The sequence below is a fragment of the Bos grunniens genome, chromosome 4 (genome assembly GCF_055505025.1).
Source record: "Bos grunniens cultivar Pamir isolate PY7600 chromosome 4, Bosgru_T2T1.0, whole genome shotgun sequence".
In the NCBI taxonomy this organism is placed as follows: Eukaryota; Metazoa; Chordata; class Mammalia; order Artiodactyla; family Bovidae; genus Bos; species Bos grunniens.
The window spans coordinates 93,546,790-93,563,110 of NC_141168.1; the positions used below are offsets into that span (position 1 = coordinate 93,546,790).

General features: G+C 37.8%; 1 protein-coding gene and 1 non-coding gene across 13 annotated transcripts in view; one reads left to right on the forward strand and one right to left on the reverse strand.

Annotated features, from left to right (window-relative positions):
- Positions 1-16,321, reverse strand: part of HDAC9 (histone deacetylase 9) — a 667,984-nt gene that overhangs the window by 542,807 nt on the left and 108,856 nt on the right. The window lies entirely within an intron of this gene.
- LOC147374538 (U6atac minor spliceosomal RNA) lies at positions 8,727-8,847 on the forward strand. Its single transcript, XR_015163325.1, has one exon. It is a non-coding gene; the product is annotated as a U6atac minor spliceosomal RNA (small nuclear RNA).

Below are 16,321 nucleotides of genomic sequence, written 5' to 3' on the forward strand. Positions count from 1 at the left end.
GTCCATACCATTTCTGTCTTTTATTGAGCCCATCTTTGCATGAAATGTTCCCTTGGTATCTCTAATTTTCTTGAAGAGATCTCTAGTCTTTCCCATTCTATTGTTTTCCTCTATTTCCTCTAATTCAGGCCCAGAGGAACACAAAAACAAAACAAATAAAATCATTTGAATCTTCTTGTAGATAGCTAGAATATGTATATTAATATATAATGATGAGTGCTGGCAGGGGTCTAGAGTTTCAACAAAGATAGCAAATAGAAGAGATTTTTCTTCTTAAAAATGTCAGAAGAAGAGAAAGGGCCTGGTTATGAGATAATAGAGAAATTATTCATTTGCCATTACTGTGAAGTATTCTGAGTACATGGACAAGGTTCATTACCAGCTGCTTAATTCTCATTTATTTTCCTCAATTGTAAATAATCAGTTGCCTAGAATGACTTCACTACCCTGGCTTTCTCAACTCTATGCAGGAGAATAATGGGAAAAATGTAAATGATGTTGCTATCAGGACACTGGTGGTAAAACAAGAGGAAAAAAAAGACAAAGACACCAAAAGGCAAGTGACTTGAAAGGAATTGCTTCCGATGGATGGGGGGAGCTGCTCTGATTGGCCACAGTCATGGACAGGATCCTGGCAGGAGTGTCATGGCTCTTGGGGTCTCTCAGAGGCACTCCTCCCTAAGGGTGGCTGCTCATGGGAGTTGGATGGGGACATGCAGTTAGTTCCACACTTTCCATCTATGACCCAGTGGCTAAGTTCAATAGGGGTTTGGGAGAGGCACAGGAAGCCAGGTTCAGCCTTGGGTCTATGATATGTTGTAAAACCCAACATTGTTTGTAATTATTATGCAGTTATTCTGAATCTGTCCTCTTTCCTATATTCGTTTATACTCTGGAATCCAAACCAAATACAAAACAAAAATTTTGGCTGGTTTTCCAAACTAATATGAAGCATGGCAAATTAAATTTAAAAAGCATTAAGGAAAACTACCTAAAGATACAAAATCTGAGATAAGGCATATGTTTAAGCAATCCCTGGGGCTTCAATAGACTGGCTATGCTACAAGGGGGTCAGGAGTTACAGCCTGAAGTGCCATAGCTTCCTGTTACAAGGAACTGGGCATGGTCCCCTATGTTTAAAATGACAGGGCTGGATCAAACTATCTCTAGGGTACCTAGCAGAGACATTACTTTGCCAACAAAGGTCCGTCTAGTCAAGGCTATGGTTTTTCCAGTAGTCATGTATGGATGTGACAGTTGGACTGTGAAGAAAGCTGAGCGCCAAAGAATTCAATTGCTATTGAACTGTTGTGTTGGATAAGACTCTTGAGAGTCCCATGGACTGCAAGGAGATCCAACCAGTACATTCTAAAGGAGACCAGTCCTGGGTGTTCTTTGGAAGGAATGATGCTAAAGCTGAAACTCCAGTCCTTTGGCCACCTCATGCGAAGAGTTAACTCATTGGATAAGACTCTGATGCTGGGAGGGATTGGGGACAGGAGGAAAAGGGGATGACAGAGGATGAGATGGCTGGGGGGCATCACCGACTCAATGGACATGAGTTTGAGTGAACTCCAGGAGTTGGTGATGGACAGGGAGACCTGGCGTGCTGCAATTCATGGGGTCACAAAGAGTCAGACACCACTGAGTGACTGAACTGAACTGAAGGCACCAACATTGTAAGATGTTGTAAGTGAAATTAACTACCTTTGACAGAACCTTTAAAAAAGAAATGAAAGCCTATATCAGTCCCACATCACCAGACAAGTCAGCCAACAGCCAAAGCAATCCCTCTTTAAGAAAGAAGAAAATGCTATAGATCTGCAGTGGCTTTAGAAATTTCTGAGGAGGGAAAAAATTATAATAAGGAATTAAAATAGCACACTAACCTCTGAAAAGATCAGATACAAGAACGAGAAGCATTGAGCTAAAGGAAAAGTAGTCACTCTGTATTATTTTTAAAATAAATGCGTCCTCAGACATACTCTTAAAAATAGTGAATCTTCGACTGCCCAATGGTGTCAGTCCATTACCAAAACTCAATAAAATCCCAAATTAGCTTGCAGATGAATTACAGCTTTTACAGTTTATACTGAATCCAGTGTGATCCTATAGACAAGATGGGCCAAACTCCTCAGAAAATGCCAAGAAACATTAGAGCCAGGCCAAAAAGTGCTAAAATGTTCCGCTGACATAGAACCAACATGAAGCTTTCACTGGAAGATACAGCCTTTGAAGTGAAGTTTTCCAGCGATCCAGCCAAAACTCAGAGATTATTGAAAAAAGCTTTCAAATCCAAAATGTTTCCAAGCAGAGGTGTCTAAAAGAGAGAGATTCTGCATGAGAATTTATCACTTACAACCAAGGGATTCAATTGCTGATCCCATTCTATCAGAGGGCTTTAATTCTTCCTGGAAATTCCTTACAAATTATAGGTAACCACAGTCTGAGCAGAACTAGAACTTCTGTGTATTTTTAAACAAGTCAATTGCTTCAATGAGATAAGTACATTATTTCCACCAGACAGATAATTGTTTTCTTGTTCAATTGCATTACATGTGTGTATCCAGGTATAAAATGTTACAAATGGAAAATTACTGAGAAGCAAAGTAGTCATTAGTGTGACTTATAAATGGAACAAAGATGTCACGAGTTTCACTAATGCTTTTTTATGTTACTGAATAAGTAGATTTTATTTTTTAATCTCCTTTAAATCTGATTGAAAACAGTGAAAGTAGATCCTTGTGCCTGATACACAATACAAACTGAACTAGGATGCCACTTGACCAACATGAACGACTAAATTTGGATACAAATAGACACAAAATAAAAATTAACTCAAGGATTAATTACTCGCTTTCACAAAGAAATCCAGAAAGTTGGGATCTGTGGGAAGTAAAAATAATTTTAAAATATTATAATTGCAAATAAATAATATTTCTAGATTTTATTTTCTGAATAGAGGAACTGTATCTGAAAAGTATATATCAGACTGCTGTTATAACACTGCTTATTTTCTGATCGAGTTCTTAACTGTTCAGTTTGATTCAGTTCAGTTCAGTCGCTCAGTCATGTCCGACTCTTTGCAACCCCATGAATTGCAGCACGCCAGGCCTCCCTGTCCATCACCAACTCCCAGAGTTCACTCAAACTCACGTTCATCGAGTCAGTGATGCCATCCAGCCATCTCATCCTCTGTCATCCCCTTCTCTTCCTGCCCCCAATCCCTCCCAGCATCATGAGGTGGCCAAAGTATTGGAGTTTCAGCTTTAGCATCAGTCCTTCCAAAGAACATCCAGAACTGATCTCCTTTAGAACGGACTGGTTGGATCTCCTTGCAGTCCAAGGGACTCTCAAGAGCCTTCTCCAACACCACAGTTCAGAAGCATCAATTCTTCAGTGCTCAGCTTTCTTCACAGTCCAACTCTCACATCCATACATGACTACTGGAAAAACCATAGCCTTGACCTGACGGACCTTTGTTGGCAAAGTAATGTCTCTGCTTTTGAATATGCTATCTAGGTTGGTCATAACTTTCCTTCCAAGGAGTAAGCGTCTTTTAATTTCATGGCTGCAATCACCATCTGCAGGGATTTTGGAGCCCCCCAAAATAAAGTCTGACACTGTTTCCACTGTTTCCCCATCTATTTCCCATGAAGTGATGGGACCAGATGCCATAATCTTAGTTTTCTGAATATTGAGCTTTAAGCCAACTTTTTCACTCTCTTCTTTCACTTTCATCAAGAGGCTTTTTAGTTCCTCTTCTCTTTCAGCTATAAAGGTGGTGACGTCTGCATATCTGAGGTTATTGATATTTCTCCCGGCAATCTTGATTCCAGCTTGTGCTTCTTCCAGTCCAGTATTTCTCATGATGAACTCTGCATATAAGTTAAATAAGCAGGGTGACAATATACAGCCTTGACGTACTCCTTTTCCTATTTGGAACCAGTCTGTTGTTCCATGTCCAGTTCTAACTGTTGCTTCCTGACCTGCATATAGGTTTCTCAAGAGGCAGGTCAGGTGTTAATTGTCCTTAATTAAGGAGCCTTAAAGCAAGTAACAGAGACATTAAATGACATAAAAAACAACATCAGTACTTTGTTAAAGACAGATTATTTCCAAATGGAAGTTGTATACTGTAGATGGTAACTGAGCAAAAATGACCACAGACAGTGTCTTTGTATAACAGACAATTAGAAGACAAAAAGAAGGCAGACAATTAGAATGATAAAACAATATCTAACACACAATAAACATTCTGGGGACTCAAAAAGTTCCACTTAATAAAGAAAATGTTCATTTTTAATGAATTCAGATTAAAGTTTATGCCATTTATTCCCTAACTGTTCAATAGTTTTTGTGTCAAGTATATTAACATACACAATATACATTTTAAAAATAGAGATGTCATATTTTCTCCAAACTACTTCTATAAATTCACAATACTTCAAATTATACAGCCAGAAAAAAACTGTTAAAGGACCTGGACTACAATTTAACTATAACACATTGATCAAATACCCAAAACTGATATTTGATATGCCTTAAAGGAATATGCCATTCAGAACAGAAAGTATTCTTCTAAAGTAAATTAAAAACAGGTATTGTGAGGTTATCTGATGTTAATATAGATCAAGAAACATATGAGGAGGTGCGATATAACTGAATAAAATACAGTAAACACACAGGATCATTTTCACAAGTGATTCCTCTCTTTTTTTTAATTTCATAATCTGATTCTTTAAGAAAATATTAAGAGTAAAAAATCTTTCCAATAGGAATAAAAATTCCATGAAAACTAAAATTTCTTTACAGCATTTGGAATTTAAGAAAAATGTTACTTATATTTTTTTCCTGAGTTTTTGTTTAACAGCTTTATTCATTTTGACCATATAAAGTAGTTAGGCCTACTATAAAAAAAAAATTTTTTTTAGTCACATCTTTAATATTTAGGAAGAAATTTTTTTGACCCAAAGCTACTTTTTAGACAACATTATATAAAACCTTTGATTTATTTCATATATATTACAATATTTTGACTCATACTAAATTAATAAAAACTTTAAAAGAAAAAGAGGTGATGAAGATTAGCTATAAATTTTATTTTCTGAATTTACTCAATGCTACCTCTGCAGTTTAGAACTGCAAACATATAGATTATGTCTTTTTGACATATAGATATTTTCCCCAGTATTATTCATCTGTAAGGAATCTTAAAAATTCTTAAGCCCATCTTTACATCTTTAGGAAAAGTAATTAAAGTTCCAGGAATTAAGAGGTGAAGCATGACTCTATACATCTGCTTGACTGCCAAGTGAAGACTAGAGCAAAGGTTCTTAATTCCAGTTTCAGTCTTTTCAAAGTGGAAAAAAAAAAAAAAAGCAAAAGTGATATCCAGAGATCTTGAGTATCTGAAAACAACATTTAAAGCTGGGGAAACAGGAGAGGGTAAATAGTTGCCCTTGTGGGACTCCCATTCTAGTGTGAGAGACAGACAAACCAATGTCAAGAGTGAGAGCTCTGTCAGCAACTAGTTTTCTGTGCACTGACTCATCTTTCTCCTCCAGCCCCATAATTCCTTCCTGAACAGACTCAAATCCTTACCCTCTGTTCCTCTGTCCCACTGCCCTGTGGACTCTGCTCTCTCAAGTGACTTCTGTTCTCTCGCTTGCAGATGATTCCAAGATGCCACACCCAGTCTAGCCAACACAGCTGCCTACCTTACTGCAGCCACTCAAAATAACTTCACTTGAATCTCCAATTTCACTTCAGAGTCAACTAAACCAAAACCAAACAAATTCTCCCTCAAAACTGACTTCCTATTTTCAATTTCCCCATTTTTATTACTACAGTTATTATTCTCCACAATTCTTAGCCCCAAATTTTAAGTCAACTTTAACTCATCTGTGGCTCCTATATTTAGTCAGTCTCCATATCCTGTGTGTATTAGTCAGGGTTCTCCAGAAAAACAAAGATTTATTATAAGATATTCGTTCACACCATTTTGGGGCTAGCAAGTCCAAAATCTGCAGAGTTGACTGATGTACCAGTTTGTGTATCAAGGCTAGTTCAGTTCAGTTCAGTTTAGTCACTCAGTCATGTCTGACTCTTTGAGACCCTATGGACCCCATCCAACCATCTCATCCTCTGTTGTTCCCTTCTCCTCCTGCTTTCAATCTTTCCCAGCATCCTGATGAGTCTTTCCAGATGAGTCAATTCTTCACATTAGGTAGCCAAAGTATTGGAGTTTCAGCTTCAGCATCAGTCATTCCAATGAATATTCAGGACTGATTTCCTTTAGGATGGACTGGTTGGATCTCCTTGCAGTCCATGGGACTCTCAAGAGTCTTCAAAAGCATCAATTCTTCAGTGCTCAGCTTTTTTTATAGTCCAATTCTCACATCTATACATGACTACTTGGAAAACCATAGCTTTGACTAGACAGACCTTTGGATAGTAGGGTGATAAAAAACCAGGAAGAACCAAAGTGCCAGTGTGAAGGCTATTAGGCAGAATGTGCTCTCATTCTGGGCAGGTGAGACTTTTATTCTACTCAGGCCTTAACAAGTTGGATGAGGCCCACTCACATTACAAAGGTTCAATCTGCTTTACTCAGTCTACAGATTCAAATTTTAATCTTGTCCAAAAACATACTCAGAGAAACACCCAGAATAATGCTGGATCAAATATACTGGCACCCAGTGGCCCAGTCAAATTGATGCAAAAAATTAACCATCACACTATGATTTTACTGTTCAAAAGTTTCACGTTCTTTTCCCATCCTCATTCTCACTACCATTGTCTCAGTTCAGGTCCTACAATCTCCTACTGGTTTCCAGCACAAGGATGTAAACCAGCTCCTCCAATCCTTTAGTTCAGAGAGCACCAGGTACACTGTGGATACAATTATTTTCAAAAAAGTTGTTTTCATCTTATCATTCTTATTCTATTCCTTAACTCACAATGGCATCTTACACCAAATATATTCAATTCTTTTCCTTATAATATACTGCTCTATATAATACAGCCCTACCTGGCTTACTGACCTGTTTCTTCCATCACTCTCCTAAATCAGAACCTACATTATAAGTGGCCAACAGTTAAAGTATGCTTTTCACTTATCAACACCCTTTCTCTACTCAACATACTCTCTTTCTCTGGAAAGTACTGTGCTCTCTACTCCACCTAAACCAATCTTCTCTCTCTATTAAGATTTGTCTCCAGCTTCAACTCCTTTTTGAAGCTTTCCTAATTCTTGTTGCTGTTTAGCTGCTAAGTTGCATCTGACTCTTTGTGACCCCATGGACTGTAGCCCACCAGCTCCTCTGTCCATGGGATTTCCTAGGCAAGAGTACTAGAATGGGTTGCCATTTCTTCCTCCAGGGGATCTTCCTGACGCAGGGAGCGAACCCACATCGCCTGCATTGGTGGGCAGAGTCTTTACCACTGAGCCACCTGGGAAGCTCTATATATATGCACATACATACATACATGCATATATATATATATATATATATATATATACAAAATGAAATATTACCAACATATATATATATAAAATGAGAAATTTACAAAAATGGCAAATATACTACTATAAAGAATCAGAACGCAAGCAAAGAATGGCTGAAAAACAAGACATTAATATCAGCAGAAGAATAATTGAATATCAGGTAAAGCCTCAGAGGCAAAAAGCCCACAACTTGAGTGGGGCCAAGGAAAACCAGGTATGGCTGAAGACGGAGCCAAGTCACTTCTAACCAAGGGAGCTGAAGTCCATAAAGTATAGGTGAAATTCTGTTTTGTTCCTTATCCATGATCCTAAAAAACAAAGATTTTCTGTAATTTACTTGGCAATAAATCTAAATGCATCTAGCAACAACAACTGGCCTAGAAATACATACAGCTGTTTACTGTCTTTATCTTATTTAGCATTAATATCTATGAATTTCACTGCAGAAATATTGTTTTTATTATGGGGAACTATCCCAGATCCCCTTGAAGGTGACATGACATGCAACACTGAGTATATGCTCCATACTATACCATTTTTAAATCTTATAAATTCTCAGTTCCAAAACACACATGGCCCCTAGAATTTTCGATAAGATTCTATGGATTTTAGATTTTGAGATTCCACAGAAAGAACCAGTCAGATATACAAAAGGATCTCTCATCCAAAAAAGGTTTCAGAGTGCATGGAAGATCCATTTAGAATAGTTTTCTTAAACGGAGGATATCTTTTCAGTGCCACACACATTCTATCATTGATCACTTTTGCAATTAGTGGCAAAGTTTCTTTTATTAAATAATATTAGTTAAAAGAAAAAAAATAACCTGCCAATCATGAACTTTTACCTTTTCCCTCCCCTTACAATGCCAAGAATCCCAGAAAAAAAGTTGTAAAACTGTATTCTCTTTGCCTCCTATAACTTTAATAGATAGTTTCCTGGAATTGTCTATTCAAACAGAAAATTAATTTCCATGCACAGCTGGAAATACCACATTGGCAGGCAAGAAAAACATCAAACACCGGTAGATTAAATAGAAAGTGGAAGAACTAAAAGCCAACAAAATAGAACTTGCTCAGTAAGGTGGTCATATGAGAAAAGACTTCTGTCTGTTAATATTAATATAGGAATATATCTCTTAAGTGAAGTAGCAATAATAAAGTAAGCTTTAGATCCAGGAAACAACTAGGTGATGATATCATTCAAGAAGTTTTTCTAGTGTTGTATGAAAGAAGAAAAACTCAACAACTGTCTTGGGGATGAAAAGTCCTCAGATCTGCACAACACATTCACGGTTAATCACAGCCACCCACTTCATGGCATATAACCATGGGTTTTTTCTTTTTACTTTAGGGTGATGGAAAAGTTCTGAAGATGGATATTGGTGATAGCTGCTCTGTCTCTCACATTAGTAGAGGCTTTAAAGAGAACTTGAAAAACAAAAGAAGTACTCTTCTCTCTCCACCGACAAGATCAGGCTCTGGTGATCCATCCATCTCCCTCCACTGCCCTGAACCTAATGGGTATCCCGCTTTGTACTGACAACCATCAAGGAAAAGCAGGCTCATGCTGCCATCTGGGCCCTGCTCCCTGATGCCTAACTGCTCAGGAAATGACTTGTGTGGCCAATATTCAACTAATAACCAAACTAAACCAAGTAATTCACTTTGCACAACCATTTTAAAAACAAAGGAAGCAAAGACAGAAAACAGAACACTACCTTCAGGAACTGCCACACAGAAAGGCAAACAAAAATCCAGCAACAGCATGGGAAGGACAAAATTCCACATGGCATCCAGACAGGGGTCCCCCTTGGTTCTGCTGCCTTGATTGTCCAATTGTCAGAGAAAATTTTTTAAAAACCTCCATCAGCTCTTAGTGTATAACTGACACTTTGTAAATAACAACAGGGAGAAAGCTCAATAAAAATCAATGTGTTATTAAGTAAGATAGGAAAAAAAAAATTCTACATGAACTTGATCACTGTGTGACTTTCTAATGATTGAAAGGTTGAGTTCAAGATGCCAGAACACTTCCAGATAAAGCATACCAGAGTTCCAAAGTGGCATATTGTGTTATAAAACATGGACCTATATCTCTATTATCTTTGGCAGACAATCTCAAAATATCTCATACTTTGGTAAATTCAAAGGGATATCCCACAAACAAAGTGAGGGGTCAATTTGTTTGAATATTTATTTTTCACAGAGGAGAAGGTAAGTGGCTGCCAAAATACCTGCCACAAAGCAAGAATACAATATATATTTGTGGAACTGAACTGAAACAAGTAGTTGCTGCTGCTAAGTCGCTTCAGTCGTGTCCGACTCTGTGCGACCCTATAGACGGAAGCCCACCAGGCTTCCCCGTCCCTGGGATTCTCTAGGCAGAACACTGGAGTGGGCCGCCATTTCCTTCTCCAATGCGTGAAAGGGAAAAGTGAAAGTGAAGTCACTCAGTCGTGTCCGACTCTTAGCGACCCCATGGACTGCAGCCTACCAGGCTCCGCCATCCATGGGATTTTTCCAGGCAAGAGTACTAGAGTGGGGTGCCATTGCCTTCTCCAGAAACAAGTAGTAGAAGCTAATAAAGATTACCTGTATCAGTGTACTGATGAAATCTATCAGGTTATTGTTTCAACTTTCCACCTGATTGAACCTATGAAAAATAACTGGCCTTATTAACAGAGAAAGGCTCTGTTTTTTTCCACCAGGTATCACAAGTACCAGCACCCCACAGCAAGCTGCTCAGAGGCTCAGTGAAGACTCATCTCCCCAGAATCAGCATCTTCGACCTAACTCCTTTTAACAAAAATACAGAAATTTTAAATTGTAAGGCAAGGAATGTAAAGGATGCATGGGTGATCAGAAAAAAATTCTAATAATGAGAGAGAAACCTATTGATAGATAAGCTACCTCAAGAAGACCCACTCAAAAAAACTGGGAGTCAGCTCTTTCAATTTCCTCATCTGAAAAATGGGAAGACTCAATCAATTGCTTTCAAGCTTCTACAAGTGCTACTCATACTAAAAAAGACATTTCATATTAAATACAGTATATTTATACATATACAGAAATGTGCTTATTTATACATATATAGAAATCAACCCTTAAATCTTCCAATGTGGATGCACTCTGGTATGGTGTCGTGTGTTTTATGCTATTTCATTGTTTAACTGCAACCACTCAGTGGGTCTCATGGCACACTAATAGTTCATGACATGCCATTTGTAAAATACTGGACTAGATGATTTATTTCCAGCTCATTAAATTAAAAACCATGATTTTTACTTAGAAGCAATTAAAAAATATCTACCATTCCCAAATACTAGTTCCTCAATGAACTTTCCAAAGCCAATTCCTGAGTGAAATGATATAATCCCTACAAATTTTTGCCTTCCCTTCTTCTTCACAGTAAACACTCATGATCCTTTCCACTCAAAAAGCTTTAAAAGTGATTTTTTCAGGGTGCATGAATACTACCAAGCCTAACAGCAGAAGCCAGCAACAGGGATTTTGCAATAAAAACTTAAACATCTACCAAAGGAACTCCCTTTTACTCATAAAGAGGTACATTTGAATCTTTATAAGCCATCAGGCAACAGCTAAAGCAGCCAAAAGCCAAAACAATACTCATGGAGTGGAAGCAAACCACACAGATCTTGATTTTAATTACATAAAATATAATTCAAAGTAGTTGCATTCTCCCTTCCCAATTATAGAGTTTGTTCCCTCAAATAAGAATATTTTGACTTTCTATAATAGCATCTATTGTCACTTGTGTAGATTTTCTTAAATGGCTGCCTTCTTCCACAGCACCCCACCTCATCCCACCACCTCTCCACTATCTTCAGTAACGTCCCAAACTAGTGGGTGTGCAGGAATCTCTGGTGAAAAAAGAACTTGCTTTGAGTAAAATAATCTTCTCAATCACAATTGGAGCTTTCTGAGTATATAGCTGGGGAAAAGCCTTGTTTATATCTCAGCATAGCTTAAAATCCACCTAAAATATTATCTGATTAAAGGCATTGCAATCTTGACATGGAAAATTAACAGTATCATTTGTGCTTGTTAATGATTTCAAAATGCTTTATTATAAATCTTCTCTTGGTTCCTAAGTCTACAGGGCAAAGAATAAATATGTTCCTTATAATAACTTATAAATTATATGTATGTTTTTATAATAAATTATAAAAATAAGATTTTAATTTATATCATACTTTTTTAGTTTATAAAATAAAATGTAAAGGATCCAAGTCTTAAATTTAAAAAGCACTTCGACTGATAAATATCAGAGAAATACTAATGTCAAAAAATGAGGTCCATTCTAATCCTATAATCAAAGCATTCTGTGTATTTTCCAAACTTGGCAAGACATATTTTTATTTTTAAATTTTTGAACTACTAATCCTGGAGGAAAACAACCACCATTAATTTCCTCTTCAGTCACTAGTTGTCTGTGCCATGTGTTTTTATCACTTCCTGCCACAAGGAAATACATTTGGAACAAAGAAAGATAGTCAAAAGAGAGTTCTCTAGCTTAGTCTAAAATCATTCTTTTAGGAATTGAGAGTGTAAACATATTTCAATAATAGCACTGGATGATAAAACTACTTAGAAAACCTTCACATTTCTTTATTACATGACTTCATTTAATGCTCAAAAAGGTTTGTAAAGATTATTTGGTAAAAAAACTAAGCAGGTTAAGTTAGGTAACACTTTTTCACCCACACAGCTAATAAAAACCAGAGGCAGAACTTAAATTCCTTCCATTTCATACCCAATCTCACAGTGGACACTATAACAGTTTTTCTTATATGTCTTTTGATCAAGTTGTAAGTTTTTACTTTACCCTATTTGTCCAAACCATCATGGTTTTTTGTGTATGTGTGGTGGGGAAAGTGCTCAATAGAGGTTGCAAAAGATGATAAGAACATGAGGACTAATTTATCATTTTATAGCTAAGTTGTATTCAACAGTGATTTATTCAGTCCTAGGTACTAAGTAGTACATTAAATATAGGGATCCTAAACAAAAATACAAATTATAGATCATAATCCTAGGAGTTAGTAAGAAATTTAGTAAAAACCTATCTTAGTCTGCTCAAGCTGCTGTAACTAAATACTATGGTCCGTGTGTTTTAAAGCAACTGATAAAGGATTAATCTCCAAAATATACAAGCAGATCAAATAGCTCAATATCAGAAAAACAAACAACTCAATCAAAAAGTGTGCAGAAGACCTAAACAGACATTTCCTCAAAGAATACATATAGATGGCCAGTAAACATATGAAACAATGCTCAACATCGCTCGTTACTAGAGAAATGCAAATAAAAAATACAATGATGTATCACCTCACATCACTCAGAATCAGATCAGATGAGATCAGATCAGTCGCTCAGTCGCGTCCGACTCTTTGCGACCCCATGAATCGCAGCATGCCAGGCCTTCCTGTCCATCACCAACTCAGGGAGTTCACTCAGAATGGCCATCATCAAAAATATCTATAGACAATAAATGCTGGAGAGGATGTGCAGAAAAGAGAAAACCCTCCTGCACTATTTGTGGGAATGTAAATTGATACAGCCACTATGGAGAAAAATATGGAGATTTCTTAAAAAATAGGAATAAAACTACCATATGACCCAGTATACCCACTACTGGGCATATACCGAGAAAACTACAATTCAAAAAGACACATGCACCCCAATATTCACTGCAGCACTATTGACAATAGCCAGAACATGGAAGCAACCTAAATGCCCAACAACAGATGAATGGATAAAGAAGATGTGATACATACATACAATGGAATATTACTCATCCATAACGGGAATGAATTTAAGTCTGCTGTAGTGAGGCAAATGAACCTACAGCCTGTTATACAGAGTGAAGTAAGTCAGAAAGATAAAAAATATATATATTGTATATTAACCACATATATAGAATCCAGAAAAATATTACAGACGAACCTATTTATAGGGAAGAATTGGAGATGCAAGCATAGAGAATGGACGTGTGGAAACAGCAGGGGAAGAAGAGGGTAAGATGAATTGAGAAACTGCCACTGACATATATACACTATCATGTGTGAAATAGGTAACTAGTGGGAAGCTGCTGTTTAACACAGGGAGCCCAACCTGGTCCTCTGTGACAACTTAGAGAGATGGGATTAGAGGAGGGTGGGAGCTCAAGAGGGAGGGGAGATATATATATATATATATATATATATATATATATATATAAAATTATGAAAGATTTGCATTGTTGTACAGCAAAAACCAATACAGCATTGGAAAGCAGTTCAGTTCATTTCAATCGCTCAGTCGTGTCTGACTCTTTGAGACCCCATGAACCACAGCACGCCAGGCCTCCCTGTCCATCACCAACTCCCAGAGTTTACCCAAAGCCATGTCCATTGAGTCAGTGATGCTATCCAACCATCTCATCCTCTGTCGTCCCCTTCTCCTCTTTCCCTCAATTTTTCCCAGCATCAGGGCCTTTTCAAATGAGTCAGCTCTTCGCATCAGGTGACCAAAGTACTGGAGTTTCAGGTTCAACATCAGTCCTTCCAATGAACCCCCAGGACTGATCTCCTTTAGGATGGACTGGTTGGATCTCTTTTCAGTCCAAGGGACTCTCAAGAGTCTTCTCCAACACTGCAGTTCAAAAGCATCAATTCTTCTGCACTCAGCTTTCTTCACAGTCCAACTCTCACATCCATACATGACCACTGGAAAAACCACAGCCTTGACTAGATGGACCTTTGTTGGCAAAGCAATGTCTCTGCTTTTTAATATGCTATCTAGGTTGGTCATAACTTTCCTTACAATGAGTAAGAGTCTTTTAATTTCATGGCTGCAATCACCATCTGCAGTGATTTTGGAGCCCAGAAAAATAAAGTCAGCCACTAACTCCACTGTTTCCCCATCTATTTCCCATGAAGTAATGGGACCGGATGCCATGATCTTAGTTTTCTGAATGTTGAACTTTAAGCCAACTTTTTAACTCTCCTCTTTCACTTTCATCAAGAGGCTCTTTAGTTCTTCTTCACTTTATGCCATAAAGGTGGTATCATCTGCATATCTGAGGCCGTTGATATTTCTCCTGGCAATCTTGATTTCATCTTGTGCTTCCTCTAGCCCAGAGTTTTTCATGATGTACTCTGCATAGAAGTTAAATAAGTAGGGTGACAAAATACAGCCTTGACATACTCCCTTTCCTTTTTGGAACCAGTCTGTTGTTCCATGTCCAGTTCTAACTGTTGCTTCCTGACCTGCATACAGGTTTCTCAAGAGGCAGGTCAGGTAGTCTGGTATTCCCATCTCTTTCAGAATTTTCCAGTTTATTGTGATCCACACAGTCAAAGGCTTTGGCATAGTCAATAAAGCAGAAATAGATGTTTTTCTGGAACTCTCTTGCTTTTTCTACGGTCCAGCGGATGTTGGCAATTTGATCTCTGGTTTCTCTGCCTTTCCTAAAACCAGCTTGAACATCTGGAAGCTCACGGTTCATGTATTGCTGAAGCCTGACTTGGATAATTTTGAGAATTACTTTACTAGCGTGTGAGATAAGTGTAATTGTGTGGTAGTTTGAGGATTCTTGGCATTGCCTTTCTTCGGATTGGAATGAAAACTGACCTTTTCCAGTCCTGTGGCCACTGCTGAGTTTTCCGAATTTGCTGATATATTGAGTGCGGCACTTTCACAGCATCATCTTTTAGGATTTGAAATAGCTCAACTGGAATTCCATCACCTCCACGGGCTTTGTTTGTAGTGATGCTTCCTAAGGTCCACTTTACTTTACATTCCAGGATGTCTGGCTCTAGGTGAGTGATCACACCATCATGATTATATGGGTCATGAAGATACTTTTGTACAGTTCTTCTGTATATTCCTGCCATCTCTTCTTAATATTTTATGCTTCTATTAGGTCCATACCATTTCTGTCTTTTATTGAACCCATCTTTGCATGAAATGTTCCCTCAGTATCTCTAATTTTCTTGAAGAGATCTCTAGTCTCTCCCATTCTACTGTTTTCCTCTATTTCTTTGCATTGATCACTGAGGAAGGCTTTCTTATCTCTCCTTGCTATTCTTTTGAACTCTGCATTCAAATGGGTGTATCTTTCCTTTTCTCCTTTGCTTTTTGCTTCTCTTCTTTTCACAGCTATTTGTAAGGCCTCCTCAGACAGCCATTTTTCTTTTTTGCATTTCTTTTTCTTGGGGATGGTCTTGATCCCTGTCTCCTGTACAATGTCACGAACCTCCGTCCATAGTTCATCAGGCACTCTGTCGATCAGATCTAGTCTGTTAAATCTATTTCTCACTTCCACTGTATAATCATAAGGGATTTGATTTAGGTCATACCTGAATGGTCTAGTGGTTTTCCCCACTTTCTTCAGTTTAAGTCTGAATTTGGCAATAAGGAGTTCATGATCTGACCCATAGCTCCCGGTCTTGTTTTTGCTGACAGTATAGAGCTTCTGTATCTTTGGCTGCAAAGAATATAATCAATCTGATTATTCAGTGTTGACCATCTGGTGATGTCCATGTGTAGAGTCTTCTCTTGTATTGTTCGAAGAGGGTGTTTGCTATGACCAGTGTGTTCTCTTGGCAAAACTCTGTTAGTTTGCCCTGCTTCATTCTGTACTCCAAGGCCAAATTTGCCTGTTACTCCAGGTGTTTCTTGACTTCCTATTTTTGCATTCCAGTCCCCTATAATGAAAAGGACATCTTTTTTGAGTGTTAGTTCTAAAAGGTCTTGTAGGTCTTCATAGAACCATTCAGCTTCTTCAGCATTACGGTTGGGGCATAG